Below are 16,295 nucleotides of genomic sequence, written 5' to 3' on the forward strand. Positions count from 1 at the left end.
TGGTTAGAGCTGCTGAAGGACTATGATATCACTATCTTGTATCACCCGGGCAAGGCCAATGTGGTGGCCGATGCTTTGAGTCGCTGGGCGGAGAGTTTACGGAGTTTGGCTTATTTACCAGCAGCGGAGAGGCCCATGGCGTTGGATGTTCAGGCTTTAGCCAACCAGTTTGTGGGTTTGGATGTTTCGGAGCCTAGTCGGGTTCTAGCTTGCGTGATTTCTCGATCTTCCTTATTTGATCGTATCAGGGAGCATCAGTATGATAACCCTCATTTGCTCGTCCTCAAGGACAAGGTTCTGCACGGTGATGCCAGTGATGTGACTATTGGTGATGACGGGGTATTGAGGATGCAAGGTCGGGTATGTGTACCCAATGTTGATGGGCTTTGGGAGTTGATTCTAGAAGAGGCCCATAGTTCACGATATTCCATCCATTCGGGTGCCGCGAAGATGTACCAGGATTTGAGACAGCACTATTGGTGGAGGCGATGAAGAAGGATATAGTTGGGTTTGTAGCTCGGTGCCTCAATTGTTAGTAGGTAAAGTATGAGCACCAGAGACCGGATGGGTTACTTCAGCAGATAGAGATTCCGAAGTGGAAGGCGGAGAGGATCACCATGGACTTAGTAGTTGGACTTCCACTTCATTCCCTTGTGTACTACCTATTCTTCAGAGCGGTTGACGGAGATTTATATCCAGGAGATTGTTCGTCTGCATGGTATTCCAGTTTCTATCATTTCAGATAGAGGTACTCAGTTCACATCACGATTCTGGAGAGCCGTACAACATGAGTAGGGTACTCGGGTGGAGTTGAGCACAACATTTCACCCCCAGATGGACGAATAGACCGAGCGCACTATTTAGATTCTTGAGGATATGCTCCGTGCGTGTGTGATGGAGTTTGGAGGTTCTTGGGATCAGTTCTTGCCACTAGCAGAGTTTTCCCACAACAACAGTTATCAATCCAGCATTCAGTTGGCACCGCATGAGACTTTGTATGGTAGGCGGTGTAGATCCCCGACGGGTTGGTTCGAGCTGGGCGAGGCTAGATTGTTGGGCACAAACTTGGTTCAGGATATCTTGGAGAAGGTTAAGGTGATTCAGGATAGACTCCGTACAGCCCAGTCCAGACAGAAGAGTTACGCAGACCGAAAGGTTCATGATGTTTCATATATGGCTGGAGAGCGGGACTTGCTTCGGGTTTCGCCTATGAAGAGCGTTATGAGATTTGGGAAGAAGGGGAAATTGAGTCCGAGGTTTATTGGTCCTTTTGAGATATTGCGACATGTTGGAGAGGTTGCTTATGAGCTTGCCTTACCTCCCAGCTTGGTAGGAGTTCATCCGGTATTTCATGTTTCGATGCTCTGGAAGTATCATGGTGATCTATCGCACGTGTTGGATTTCAGTTCCATTCAGTTAGACAAGGATCTATCTTATGTTGAAGAGCTAGTGGCGATATTGGACAGGCAGGTTCGAAAGCTGAAGTCAAAGAACATTACATTAGTGAAGGTTCAATGGTGGGGTCAGCAGGTCGAGGAGGCAACTTGGGAGATCGAGCAGGATATGCGCAGCCATTACCCTCATCTTTTCACTACTCCAGTTATGTCTCTATACGTTCGAGGAAGAACGAATGTTTTAAGGGGGAGGATGTAACGACCTGGCCAGTCATTTTAAGAATTAATACCCCGATCCCCTATTAACTGCTTTCCCCGTATTTGTTTCTGCTATTTTGATTTACCGGGATGATTCGTTGTAAATTTCGGAGTATTTTGGGACACTTAGTCCCTCAATGAGAGCCTAAACTTTAGAATTTGGACCGTAGTCAGAGCAGTGTAAAGACGGCCTCGGAATGGAATTCTGTTGATTCTGTTAGCTCCGTTGGGTGATTTCGAGCTTAGGGGCGTGTTCGGATTGTGTTTTGTAGGTTCGTAGCTTATTAAAGCTTGAAATGCCGAAAATTGAATTTTTGAAGTTTCCGGATCAATAGTGAAAATTTGATATCAGGGTTGGAATCCAATTCCGAAAGATGGAATAGCTCTGTAGTGTTGAATGTGACTTGTGTGCAAAATTTGGGGTCAATCGGACTTGGTTTGATTGGTTTCGGCATTGGTTGTAGGATTCTTGAAATTTCAAGCTCTTTAGGTTTGGATTGGAGGGTGATTCGTGGTTTTAGCGTTGTTTGATGTGATTTGGGGGTTGGACTAAGTGCGTATGATATTTTAGGATTGGTTGAGGTCCCGAGGGCCTCGGGTGTATTTTGGATGCTCAATGGACCATTTTTGGACTTGGAGAAGGATCAGATTTTTTTGTTTTTTCTGTTGCAGACTTTCCTTCATCGCAATCGCACGAGGAGGCTTGCGATCGCGTAGGCTTAGCTGAGGCAGGGGGAGTTTTGTTCTTCACGATTGCGGAAAAAGGTATGCAAACGCGTATTATCGGTAGAAGGTTCAATCGTGAACGCATGGGCTATGTCGCGCTCGCGAAGAAGAAGTGAGGCAGTTGTGGAGAGGAGAGTTTCTCTTCGCGATCGCGTGAGGTCAACCGCGATCGCATAGATCGGAGCAGTGCAAGAATCGTGTTCGCGTGGAGAGTGTCGCGTTCGGGTAGGGTAAATCTGGGAGCCAGCGAAGTTGTTCTTCATGATCACGTGGGAGCTTCCGCGATCGCAATTAAGATCGCGTCTAGGCAGAACATAAATTTCAAAATCGAGGGTTTTGAGTTCATATCATAAAATTTAATTGGGAGCTCGGTAGGAGACGAATTTTGGAGAGATTTTCGGAAGAAGTTTGCGGGTAATGATTACTAACTCCTTTTTGCTTATAACCCATTAATCTAAACACAAATTCATCATCTAATTTGGGATTTGGGGTGAGAAATTGGGAAAAATTTGAGAAAATTTCTTAGGCCTAATTTTGGGGTTTTGATCAAGATTTAGGTATCAGATTGGAGTACTTTTGGTATAGTTAAACTCGTGAGTGGATGGGTATTCATAATTCGTAATTTTTACCTAATTCCGAGACGTGGGCCCGGGGAGGATTTTTGGGCGTTTTTCTATTTTCTTACCTTAGCTTTGATTCCTTTCGCTAAATTTTTTATTTACATTATGAATTTTATTTGATTAGATTTGGGCCACTCGGAGTTGGATACTCGTGGTAAGAGCGTGATTTCGGTTTAATTTTTGAGCTGGTTCGAGGTAAGTGGCTTGTATGGGGGAACTCCCCTTAGGATTTTGGTATTGTTGTTATATGAGTGCCGTGTACGTGAGGTGACGAGTGTGTGCACGTGCTAATTGTTGAAAAATCCCATTTCTATTAAGTAAATATTTGTGTTTTTCTTGTAATTTAGCAATGCTTGTACTTGAGGGCTCTTGTTTAGCTTAGGGAAAACATGTTCATGTGTTCTAAATGTCTTACCTGCTTTAACTGCTTACTTGTACTTTGTGTAGCATGTTTAGGGTAGAATTCTTGTTTATTCACGAATAGAACTATAGATTCTTTCTTGATACTATTGTTTGTTTACTTTGGGACTATGGGACGATATCCCGGGAGATCTCCCTGCATGTTTAATTTAGGACTACGGATCAGTATTCCGGAAGATCCCCCTGCACGTTTATATTTGGGACTACGGGACGACACCCGGGAGATTCCCCTGTACTGAATATTTACTTTGGGACTACGGATTGGTATTCTGGGAGATCCCCTGCACTTTTATGTTTGGGACTACGAGACAATATCCTGGGAGATCCCTTGTTGCTATCTCTATGTATTGAATTACATTCTTTTTGTGATTTTGTTTCTCTATTATCTGTTAGCGCTTAAATTATACTGTCACGTTTCGTACTGTTTACCTAGTTTTATGCATGTAACCAGTAGGGCCCTCTCGGTCGAGGTGTACTCATGCCCTTTCCTGCACATGTTTTTCGTATGCATATCCAGGTTCTTTGGCTCAGCCATATTATAAGTGAGGCGAGGCGATCTTCAGAGACTTCGAGGTATATCTACCGCGTCCGCAGACCGAGGAGTCCCTCTATATTCTCTCTTTTAGCTATAGGCCTTCTGTATTTTCCTTTGATTAGACATTCCGGAGTTAGAATACTATGTAGTATCCACAGCTTGTGATTTTATGAGATTCCGGATTTTGGGAGTTGATTCAGTTTGAGAGTGTGTATTTGTATATGCTGAGCGGAATCTTAAATGTTTATTATGTTTTATCCGCAGTTTTTGTTAGTTTTGTATTTCGTTTCCTTTTTCTGCAATCTGTTAGGCTTACCTAGTCGTAGAGACTAGGTGCCGTCACGATAGTTCACGGAGGGTGAACTTGGGTCGTGACAGAGGTGCCCCCAGTATCTGGTGTACATGGGAGTTATAAGTTTCTACCTTCTTATCATTGTCTTCAATTTTCTTTTCTTTGGACTCGATCCTCTTAGTAAGCTCTTCGAGCATCCTCATAATGGTAGGGTCAATCCCCGAATTATTTCCGTTCGATCTCTCCGGTACTGGTTCAGCATGTCGAGCATTTTCATGTTCAGTTGCGCTCAGAGTCTTATTCTGACTTTGAAGTTGAGCGATGGCGTTTTGCTGAGCTTGCAGCATCTCGAATATAACTTGGAGGCTGATTCCCCCACCTCCCATTCCTTGTGCTCCTTGGCCACCGGATTGGGTTTCCCTGTGTATATTTCCTTCAGGGTTCGCGCCTAGATCTGCATTCAAAGTGATGTGCAAACTAACATCAAATGGTTCCACATTTGGTACTTCTCCTGGGTTTATCGGTGGTACACCGACCCCTGCGTTGCTGTTTTCTCCAAGACCTTTGTTGTCATGAATGTGTGCGTTTTGTGAGCTGGACATGTTTCAACCTGAGAATCAAAAAATCTTGACAAGAAAAAGTGTAAAAACAATATGTGTAACGAGAATCAGTAAAGAAACAATCACTATTATCTTTAGCCCAACGGTGGGCGCCAAACTGTTTATCTTGAAAATACGAGAAACAATTAAATTTGATTTGTGGTTTTAAAAATATTTGATTTAGTTCAATACTAATTAATAATCAAGAAGTATGAAGTAGAAAATGAAAGAGACAAGTGAATCAAACCAATACTACTCAGGAGCAATGACCTCGAGCTTAGTGACCTCAAGGTAGTCTTAGAATAATAAGAATAATTAAGTAATAAAAGCAAAGTAAGAACAGTAGAGCTAAAGGACAATGCTGATGAACAGTAGGCGAAAAGATAGAGAGTATATTCTTTGCTCAATGATCAAATGATCTTACAAATGATTGGTGTCCCCCTTTATATAATAAGAGAACCCTAAATAAGGAATATTTCCATTTACAGTAGGAAATATTCTTAATACAACTGTCTAACCGCCTAGTACGGAATCGTACAATTTTATTCCGGGATTTGCGCCACGATTATGGGGACGTGGTAGGAATCTAGCTCATTCTATTACAAATTCCTAACGGTACTTTTCGGGGTCGAGTATACTCGGGCCTGGTATTCCTCGTACTCCTATCTCCAGGCATTGCACTTTGTCTTCGAGCTTGACTCTGGTCCACCGGTCTCGATCTCGACCTGGCCTGAACTCGAGCCTATGACGGACCTTCGATCCTGTAAATCGGAGGCCTCTGATTTTGACCGTATGCACTATTATATAATAGAGAATGGTAACATTAAAATTACAAACAACATAGTGAATTAAGAGAATGTTTAGGTAGCAAGTATCGTGTTATAGTATTAGTTAATTACGTGAAATATTATGCAGCAAATAGCGTCTTATAATCAAGTAATACTAGAGATAAATAGATTTTTGACTATAATGTGAGGATTAAAATATTTTTATGCATGAAACCAAATTTTGTACAACGTATATTATGTACATAAGAAACCTAACAATGTACGAATTTCGCGTTTTCCAAGTATACAAAATGTATACAATAAACCTAAAGTTGGGGCTTTTCTCAGTTTGCCTCGTGAAACAAATTGGGCTTTCGTCATAGGACAACCTAATCTCATAAGAGCCCCTACAAACACCCAAAGCAATCTGAGGCTATTACTTGACGGAATTTTGGGGAAACATAGATTGGGCTAGCCTGCAAAGATTTTGGGAAAAACTAGGTTAAAATAGCACGAGCTAGTTAGCTTTTGAACTGGTTATTCAAAAATAGTCAGCGTTTATAAAGTTATTGAAAAATAGTCACTATTTGCTGCAGCACAGAAAGTTCCAGTATAATATATGGGAGATTTTTCAGTATATTATGTTGGGCCGGTATATTATACTGGAACATTCCAACACACGGAAAGTTCCAGTATAATATACTGGAGATTGGAGCATCGGTGCTCCAATCTCCAGTATATTATGCTGGACCGATATATTATACTGGAACTCTAGCATATTAAACTGGAGTTCCAGTATATTATACTGGAACTCCAGTAGTATAATATACTAGAGTATTTTCCGAATTTTGAATAGTGTTTTCGTACAGATTTATCTTTACATGAAAAATGCTAAAATTCGATTGCTTTTGAAACTGTGGCTATTTTTGAATGATCACTTGTAAATCTGGCTATTTTTAAATTTCTTGCAAAAAACTAGGGGAAAAAAACATATTTGGACAATATGTAAAAAAAAATTACGAAGTTCACGATTAGCCACTAATAACACATGTATTTACTTTTAAGCCACTGTTTAAAATGTCTTTAGTCTTTAGCCACTGTTTTAATAAACTTTAACTGCCCGGACGAAAATACTCTTCTGCTCATGTCCTTAACTTTTGAACTTAACTTCAGGACTACATGTCCTTAACTTTTGAACTTGGAACTGTAAGTTCAGGACCAAGTGTCCTTAACTTTTGAGTTTGTTAGTCTAAGTTCAGGACCTATTGTCCTTAACTTTTGGGTTTCTTAGCCTAAGTTCAGGACCTATTGTCCTCAACTTTTGAACTTGTTAGTCTAAGTTCAGGACTTCAGGACCTATTGTCCTTAACTTTTGAACTTGTAACTGTAAGTTCAGGACCTATTGTCCTTAACTTTGGGCTTCTTAGCCTAAGTTCAGGCTGCGGTCATCATCAGAACCCAATCATGAACCTCATCAATGTTAGCAGCAATAGAAGATGTAGGAATTATAGGTGCCACATCTAATTCGCATACCCGCTCAACAATTATAAGAACTATATGATCCGTTAGTGCAGGAATCAATCGCATCACTAACTCATCCAGATTGCCTATCGGTTGTTGATTGAGCATTTGGAGGTGTTGCTGACGATGTAGCATCAGATCCTAAAGAGCCATGAAGATTTGGCCCGTAGTAGCATTTTACTTGAGATCCAAGACCATATACTCTTCTTTTCTTTTCACCTCCCGCGGCTTGATAATATGCTTTACACTGATCAATATCAGATTGAGTTTGTGTTTGTTGTTATAATATCTCTTGATATTTTTCTTGTAGAAGAGTTAATAATTAGTAAAATAAAAAGACTAAATAATATTGAGCATTCAATTTACAAAATGAAAAAATATATGAAAGTAAAGTCAATAAAATTATTTAAAAAGTCATCTTACATGTACGATTCAGGATTTCTCAGCAACAAAAGATTTTCCATTATTACTATGTGTATGGGCGTGCAAATGCAACTCACTTGGTGTTGGATCACGACCCTTTTTAAGGGTCTACACAAAAGTTATTCAATTAAGAAGATAAACCTTAAGACTGTCAAGAATCAAGTTCAGTGCTAATATTGCTAAGGTGCCACCCCTGAAAATATTGAATGCCTTACTTTAAACCACCAAATTCTGTATGAGTAGCAGCTTAGAGGCAGATCTATAATGTCATATATGCGCATTCTTTACTTTCAACTTAAACTACTCACTATAAAAAAACTAGTTATAACATACAAATATATTGAATGAACATCAAATTTCAGGAAGTAACACTTCTAGATTTAAGGCAACTGAACGCTCACAATTTAAAAATCCTAATACATTTGGTTTCACCACTAACTTAAAATCTTGATATATGATTGTGGTTGACTTTTCATCCACACTTGCTAGTTAGCAGCTTGATAATGTCATTCCAGAAAGTGATGAATGAGCAGAACTAAGTAATTAATATTCAAGATTAAAAAAAAAAGGATAGTTTCTTTAACTTTATTTCAAGATGGAGTTCCCAAAGCAACATCACAAATGCCTATTATAATTTCTCATCACTGTAAAACCTTATAACTCCACATTTGTAATTCAAAAAACTGTCGGTTGAAGCAATTGGTTAAAAAAAATTATTTCTGTAGAAATCAAGGCTGATGAGATGTTAAGTTCACTTGGGATGACAACTCAGAAATTTCCATGAAATAGTCTTAAATGATTAATTTTTTTTAAGGAAATAATAATAGACATCATACCAAATATTTTGTTTAAAAAATGTATGTCAATCTTGAGAGACCTTGGCCAATGCAAATATGAAACACCCAATTAGAGTAATTAAGAACTTGTTAGAGTCAACATCAGAAAACCCCATCTGACTTTTGACCTCAAAAACTTGTAAAGATACATTCATAGTCTTAAGAAAAAAAATTGAAAATGCAAGCACTTTGAAACCAAAATTCAGAACAAAATCGTTGAAAAAGGTAAGAAGATCACAATGCACAGATCCAAAGACAGAATCAACAGTCACAAAACTTGCACAAACAAAAGGCAGAAATAAAGACAAGACAATTAAAAAAAAGAAAGATAAGAGAGATGAAACAACACCAACATCCCAATACAGCAAATATACAACTAGAAGAGGATAAACACATAAAAAGAGGACCTTTACAAGAGAAATCCACTAAAATTATCATCAGAAAATGGAACAATGAACATAATTTCAAGAAATTAACAAAGACCAAGTCTTTTTTTTAAATGCTCAGCTTCAGAACAAAAAAACCAGCAAGATATATCCAGCTCCTAACTAACACCAAAGGAATCCAAGAAACCCCATCAACTAGAAAGAGGAGACTGTGCCTATCCATAAAGGATTTAAATTTTGCCTTGGAAGAAGAGAAACGAAGTGGTATACTGAATGTAACCTTAAATCTCTCAAACAACCAAAGAGATATAAAGTACTGAAATTTACAACTACTACAAAATCAAAGCAAAATGTAACAGATTAAAAAAGGGGAAAATTAGAATTTAAAATGAGTTTCTTGTGTTTTCTCCAATCCCCTTCTTGTAAGCATGCACAAGAAAAGAAAGGGAGAGAGGGAGATGTCCATGAAGCAGGACCAAGTACTTAGAAAAATTACATCACCTGACATGAGCTTATTCATAACACTAGTATCAACTAAAAGAAAATGATCTACATACACCTCCAGGATTCAGCTTTTACTGCAATAGCACTACAAGTTGACAACTAAAAAAGGGAAGAATCACATAAAATGGAACATTATTAGTATCTGTTTGAGATTATGGTTGAATTTCATTATGGTTTTGCCTCTTTTTTTTTAACCAGAGAACCAGCTCCGTCAGTTCAATTCAAACTCAATCAAACAGTCTCAACTCAGATGTCTTCTGCAACAAAGAATCCCAAGGAACTATCAAAAAGCTGGGCAGATCAAGCAGATGAGAAAAAAGGGAATGAGGTAGACTCGCTAGACAGTCATGTGTCAATTTATAAGGAAAATGCAAGTCCTACCAATGCACAAAAGTTCAATAAACATAACTCAAACGCAGAATATTAAAAATAGAACAAGAGACAATCCGCAACTCACAACTTTAGTAACCTACTTAAATGAGATTCAGATTCGAATTAGAGCAAACCTAAATGAGATTTTTAGATATTTTATATACACTCACAAGTCTCTTGCGATGCTCCCCAACACTGATAGAGCCACCCGTGTGAGCCACCGGATAATATTTTGTGCTTATTAATGGTCCATGAGCAAGACTACGCAAGAATTGGTTCTCAATGTGGTTGCATCGAACCTATTTCAAAAAAATTATAAGACTTAGTTAAATATAACAAGCCAATTCAAGAACATAATTGCTTAAAAGATAATGATTTTTATAGTCTTACATATTCCTTGAACCATATAGCAAAATACGTTTCGAAACTCTCATTTATTTGATCCTGATATAGATTGGGGAATTCTTCTTGCAACCGTTGTATGTATATACTTCATTGCAACAAAATAAGTTAAATACAAACTCAAAATATATGGATATATTTATTATTATAAAAATGATACCTTACAAACGGCTCAACCTCTACACAATTTAGTAGAATATAAGTTTGGGATGCCTTGATTTCTTCGAGGGACAAACTTCTCTTTTTTCCTTCTCCCCATAGTCAGCCTAGATGGGTGAATATTGATAAATTTCTTTCAAGATCTTCCATAACACCATCATCATCATTACGGGCCACATTATGATTACGTGTCATGACATGAGGTTTAAAATAATGAGAAAACAATTGTATTGATTCCATCATCAAGTATGCTTCACAAATTGAACTATTATGGAAATATTAGACTTTGAATATTTCACGCAAAAAATAAATAATTAGCACATTCATATGTTCATCTTCTCGAAATATTAGACTTTGAAGGGAGAAATTCAACTACTGAATCGTCCTTTCTTCTAATACTCCATTAATTAACTCTGGGATTCCAGTCCATCTCCTCCAATTCTTCTCACAACACATGTAATGTACTAACATTAGACCTCAAAATTACACGCAATTAGCCTCAAAATGACCTTTCTTCACCATTATATGTACTACTCTATTTCAAACACAGATTTTTTTTAGCAATAAATATCATCCACAATGGGATAAGTCTCCCAAAATGAAAATAAAGGAAAGAACAATGAACATCGTGGCTTTTCAATGTAGCTTATGTATTTTTGTTAAGTACTGTTGTCAAATCGTCTAAACAGCACTTGACCGTCCATAAGCACTATTTCAAACACAGAATTAGTTGATGCTATATGCATGCCAGAGTAATTTTCCCTCTAAGAAATTATTATAAATGAGTGACTGCTTTAACCAACATTCATCCTTTAGCAGCAAAAGACATACAACCTCCACCCAACAGATTTCCAGGCCTAACTGAAACTACTAACTCTGCTATAAATAAACAGGACTAAACATCAAACAGATAGAGAAGATGATGGTCTGAGAGGTCAGCTTGTTGCTCCAAAGCAAAATAAAGCACAAGACAGGATGAACATGATTCTCGCCCAGATCTACAATACATAATGAAATCACAAAGAAGCTTACCTTTTCAAGGGCATACAATCCCTAAAATCAACGCACGACTTCAAATTTCAAAATTTTGCAAACACACGACTTCGAATTTCAAATTTTCGTAGCAAAAATTTTGCAATTTTGAAAGTTTTCTTCCTATTTTTCAGACATTAACCCTAGATTCACGCCCAATTTTTTGTATTTGAAGAAAAAAACTCACGAAGAGGAGTGAAAGTGGGAGTCTGATAGAGAGGAGAGAAAGGGGGCGTGTTTGTGCCCTAATTGTTGGAATGTTTTTTAGCTAGGGTAATTTCACTTTGACGAAAAATTTTAGCAACTGAAATAGCGACGGCCTAAATTTCTGTCGCTAATAATAATTAATGAAATTTTATTTTAAGGAAATTAGCTACTGAAATTTTGTCGCAGCTAACTTTCAATGTCTTCATAAGTAAAATGAATTCAGCTATGGATTTTTTGACGTTAAATCCGTCGCTAAGTTTTAATAATTTTGTCGCCCAACTTTCGTCGTTAATTTTGTAGGTAAAATAAAGCGCCAATTTTAGCGACGAATATAAGTTTTTGTCGCTAATCCTCCTCTATATTTGATACGAATTATTTTGTAGTTTATTTGGCGACAAACTATAAAATTCGTCGCTAATTCGTCGTTATTTAGCTACGGAATACCTTTTGTCGCTAAATTCCGTCGCTAAATACTGTTTTTTTGTAGTGATGGCTACTATTGCTAAACATTAAATATACTGGATAAAAAGTAAATATCACTTTAAAAAGTGACTATCCCAAACAATTTTTACTAAATTCTAGTAGCAGTTACTACATTTCTAGCATAAACATATAATGCTGGACCAATCCCATTAAATTAGGGATTAGTAATTAATGGTAATCCACATAACTTTTGAAGTTTTCCCCACAATTTTCTCTCCCCCATTTAATACCGTGTACCTTAAACCAAGGGGTGTCAATGGATATTCGAAAACCGACTAAACCGATCGAACCGTACTGCACCGAACCGATTTTTAGATTTCTTTTTAAAAAACCGTAGGTTTTTATATAAATCTATAACCGCACCGATAATTAGGGTAGGTTTTTTATTTTATAAAAATAAACCGAAAAAAAAAACCGAACCGTACTGAATAAATTTTACATGTAGAAAATATATTTATTTAGTAAGTTTAAAAATAATAATGCATTAAATTTTCTTTGAGCCTTGGAATTATGAAAAATATTACAAGCCAACAAGTAATTAAACTCAAAATACTAATTCCTAAAATCTATTATCCTACTCTTACTTAAACTAAGTTATTCCAAGTATCTTTATTAGCAAGACACAAAGTATTCTAGCAATTATGAGTAACAAACTACAATGTATTGAATATGTTTCCTTTCATATAATTTAGATTTATCTTTTTGAATACTTAATCTTCTATAGACTTTATTCTTGAGTCCTAGCTTGGTATATCTTTCAACTCGTGTGATTAATATTTTCTTTGCCTTTGTTTGATTTCCTTTACGCTGTTGTAGAATAGTTGATTGACCTATGCTCTAGCCATATTTCCTTTTTTTTTAATTCATCACCCTTTAAACAGTAAAAATGTCTAGAGAGTTTTTGCTAAGTCCTATAAAAGAACGTACGTTATTGCAATTCTACTTCTACTGGTGAATTTTAACCGATACCGAAGAGAAACCGACATGATTGGGACGGTTTCGAAAAGTTTAATTTTGGTTATACATAATAGAATAACCGAAAAATTGGTATGGTACAAATTTTATAAAATAACCGACCGAACCGAACCATTGACACCCCTACTTAAAACCCTCACTTTCTCCTCTTTTTTGAATACTTGTACAGTTATAAATTTTCTTCACCCTAAATCCTTTCCTTCTGCGTCTATTCAATCCAGCTTTGATCTTCAATTTATTCCTTATTTCATCCCTCCTTCAAGTAACTGATTTTACCTCTATTTTTATACTTATACGTAGTATATTAAATTTAATTATTCAATGTGTTGTATAATTATTAAAAACATGATGAATAATGATGGTATATATGAATATATTACTAGTATATCTTAATCGTATATATAGATTAAATTATACTTGTGAATTACTATCATATACAACATATTTTAATGGTATACAGATATTAATAATTCTTTGAGAAAATACATGATGAAGCTTATAATATAATATTATTGGTATAGTATTTATATTATTTGGCTATACGTAGTATATAATTCTGTTAACATATAGTTGTCTAATGCATGAACATATACGATGTATATTCAGAATATATTAAATTTAATAAGTCAATTAACTGTATATTTATTGAATTATTTTATATATTCAGTGTATATATACCTCATATATACTACCTCAAGGATAAACCACTGTCACCACAACTACTCCATACACAACTTTCACCACCGTACTAGTCAATCTTCAAAAACATCATTTAGCACATCATTTTTAAGGAATTTTTACATTCCTATGCCATATAAGAAACTATATTACCCTAAATATTTAAGGTTTGATTTAATTACATTTAGTATACCTAATTACCAATTTTATACCATAAGGTGTTTTAACTGTACATTAATTGTACCTTATATCACTCCTAAATTAATGGTACCGTATATTCTTCCATATCCCCACCCCCACGTTTCTCTCTCCTAAACTCACAACCTCACCCACGTATCACGACACACACACGATTCTAGCCATTATTCCCTCGGCTAAAACCAGAAAAACAAAGGTAACCATCTACCATTAACGTCCAAAATCAAGGTTTTTCTTCTACAAAACTAGTCAAAATTGAAGTCAAATCTTCAATTTCGTTCATACACACATTTACCTACAACTTCAAAATTTCTCAATGAAGAAGAACAAAGTTTCAAAACACAGCCCTAAAAAAGATATAGAATCAGATGTACCTTCTTTCGATTTGGGTGTATTATCACCACATTCACCCTAAAAGCAAGGAAAATTTGCACTTGCAATTGTAGATATGAAGCATAGTGTTTCTCCGTGTCAAATCAGGGCTGAAGCTAGAACTAAACAAAAACATGATTTCGATGTTGGAGAATCTTCGAGGCCAATCAAACAAGCGGATAGGAAACGAAAAGGGTAGTTCTAGATGATGATTTTGTAGAAGATGTGCCTATCAGTAAACCTGGAAAGAAAGCTAAGGTGACTCCCAGTTCAAAAACTCTCAAAAAGAAGAAAAATTCAAAAAAAAACCCTAGTGTTAAAACTCCTAAAAATGTTCGAAAACACTCATTGGTGAAGGTAAGAATTTTTAAATTTCTTCACTACTTATTTCACATGTTTTAGTTGTTAAAAATCTACATAATCTGTGTTTTTTTTATTTGTAAATTTTTTGTAGAAATGTTGTATATAAATTGCATATGTATCTATATTTTTAAGCAATGAAATTATGTGAGATTATTTGTCTTAATTTTATAGTTTAATTGTAGATTTGTTGATCTCTTTAACATTGTTGTTATATTGTATATTTTTGAAGTTATTTTGTAGAAACATATAAAGTATCAGTGTTTTTTAATTATTGTATTAATGTTAGATTAGATTTGTTGAATTTTGCAGAATGGACATTTTTTTGCATCCCATAATGTTGATTATAGGGTGCTTAGATTCCAGACATTATGTGACCCTAGCATTCCTAGCCAAATTAAAGTGCTTTTGTCTCCAAATGGTTTGAAGCTGTTCAAGAAGACATGCTTTGGTTATTTACTATCATTTCCCAATTTATGCATGCAAAATCAAGCTATTCATGTTCTTATGAAGTATGAATTGAAATCATCTGATGCTTCCTATTTTACAGTTGAGTTAAAAGGTGAGAGGTTAAATTTTGGATTGAGAGAGTTTGCAGTAATAACTGGTCTTAGATGTCATACTGAGGTAACAGACTTTGGTTACACTCCTAGTTATGTCAGTAAGATAATGAGTAGTTACTTTCCAAACAAGGTAAAAGTGGAGAAGACATACCTAAAACAGATAGTAACCACTAAAAGTTGGATCAATGATGAGGATGCAGTCAAGTTATGTATTCTATATCTCATAGAATACTTCATTTGTCCTTCATAGAGAGACCATATTGGGTTGGTAGATCATTTTAGGTTTTATTTGGTTGAATCCGGTCAGTACGAGTCATTTCCATGGGGTGTTCAGTCTTACAGACAGTTGATTGAATCTGTTAGGCACGGGCTAAATCCTTTTGTTCATTCTTATCTCATTCAAGGATTCCCACTAGTCATGCAAGTATGATTGTATGAGTGTTGCTCCTCCGTCAACATTGATATAGCTACAAAAAATTCTAATTCAATCTCTCGCATACTAAACTGGTCAGCTGCTAAGGGTCAGATTTGGTTAGCTGCAATTAAAGACAAAATTATCAAGCCTGAATGGATGAAGGTAAATGGTCTTTATTTATGATAATACAATTTATCTACAAAATATCTACATTTTGTATACATATTCTGCCTTAAACAAGCTAATTTATTTTTTTCACCATTCAGTTCACCAACATAAATGCATCACCTGAAGAGCTTTCAGTGATGTCTTTGCCTGATAAAGTTGAGTACACAATTGAAGAGGTTGAACATATTTCTGAGAATCCACAAGTTGATGCTCCTCCATTGGAACCCAAAGAATCAATTGGAAAAGAAGAAAATGAGTCTATTCTTCGTAAAATAAAAAAGTTAAAAAGAGGTGTTGAGAAGGTAACATGTAGTCCTAAAAAGCATTCTGATTTTTATATAATAGTGTATCTGTTTTTTAATACATATTTCTGAAGGTAACTATATATATTTTTTATTATGTAGGTCGATGAAAAGCTTGAAAAATTTAGGAAAGATGTATTTGAAGAACTAGGTAGCCTTCGAGACCTAATAAAGGATTCAGTCAAGACTGTTTTGCAGGTGATAAACAATCCAAATGATCAAGTTGATGCAAAAGTAACATTTGATTCTTAATCATATTAACAAAACTATTTATGTCACCTCTAAAATATATATCCTAACTAATATAAAACTTGCAGTTTGCTGGGAG

The 16,295-nt window shown here is 36.0% G+C and overlaps 1 long non-coding RNA gene across 4 annotated transcripts; it reads right to left on the reverse strand.

The window, feature by feature from the left end:
- Positions 1 to 5,222: 5,222 nt before the first annotated feature.
- On the reverse strand, positions 5,223 to 11,526 carry LOC107823500 (uncharacterized). Of its 4 annotated transcripts, none has more exons than XR_012711678.1 (5): positions 11,247 to 11,526; positions 10,216 to 10,321; positions 10,044 to 10,143; positions 9,824 to 9,952; positions 9,131 to 9,538 (listed from the first exon to the last, which is right to left on the reverse strand). It is a non-coding gene; the product is annotated as an uncharacterized LOC107823500 (long non-coding RNA). The 4 variants fall into 4 exon arrangements; XR_001656651.2 differs by having other exon boundaries at positions 10,216 to 10,357; positions 11,247 to 11,525; XR_001656652.2 differs by lacking the exons at positions 9,131 to 9,538; positions 11,247 to 11,526 and adding an exon at positions 5,223 to 5,641 and having other exon boundaries at positions 10,216 to 11,240.
- Between the last annotated feature and the right edge of the window lie 4,769 nt (positions 11,527 to 16,295).

The sequence above is a fragment of the Nicotiana tabacum genome, chromosome 7 (genome assembly GCF_000715075.1).
Source record: "Nicotiana tabacum cultivar K326 chromosome 7, ASM71507v2, whole genome shotgun sequence".
Classification (NCBI taxonomy): Eukaryota; Viridiplantae; Streptophyta; class Magnoliopsida; order Solanales; family Solanaceae; genus Nicotiana; species Nicotiana tabacum.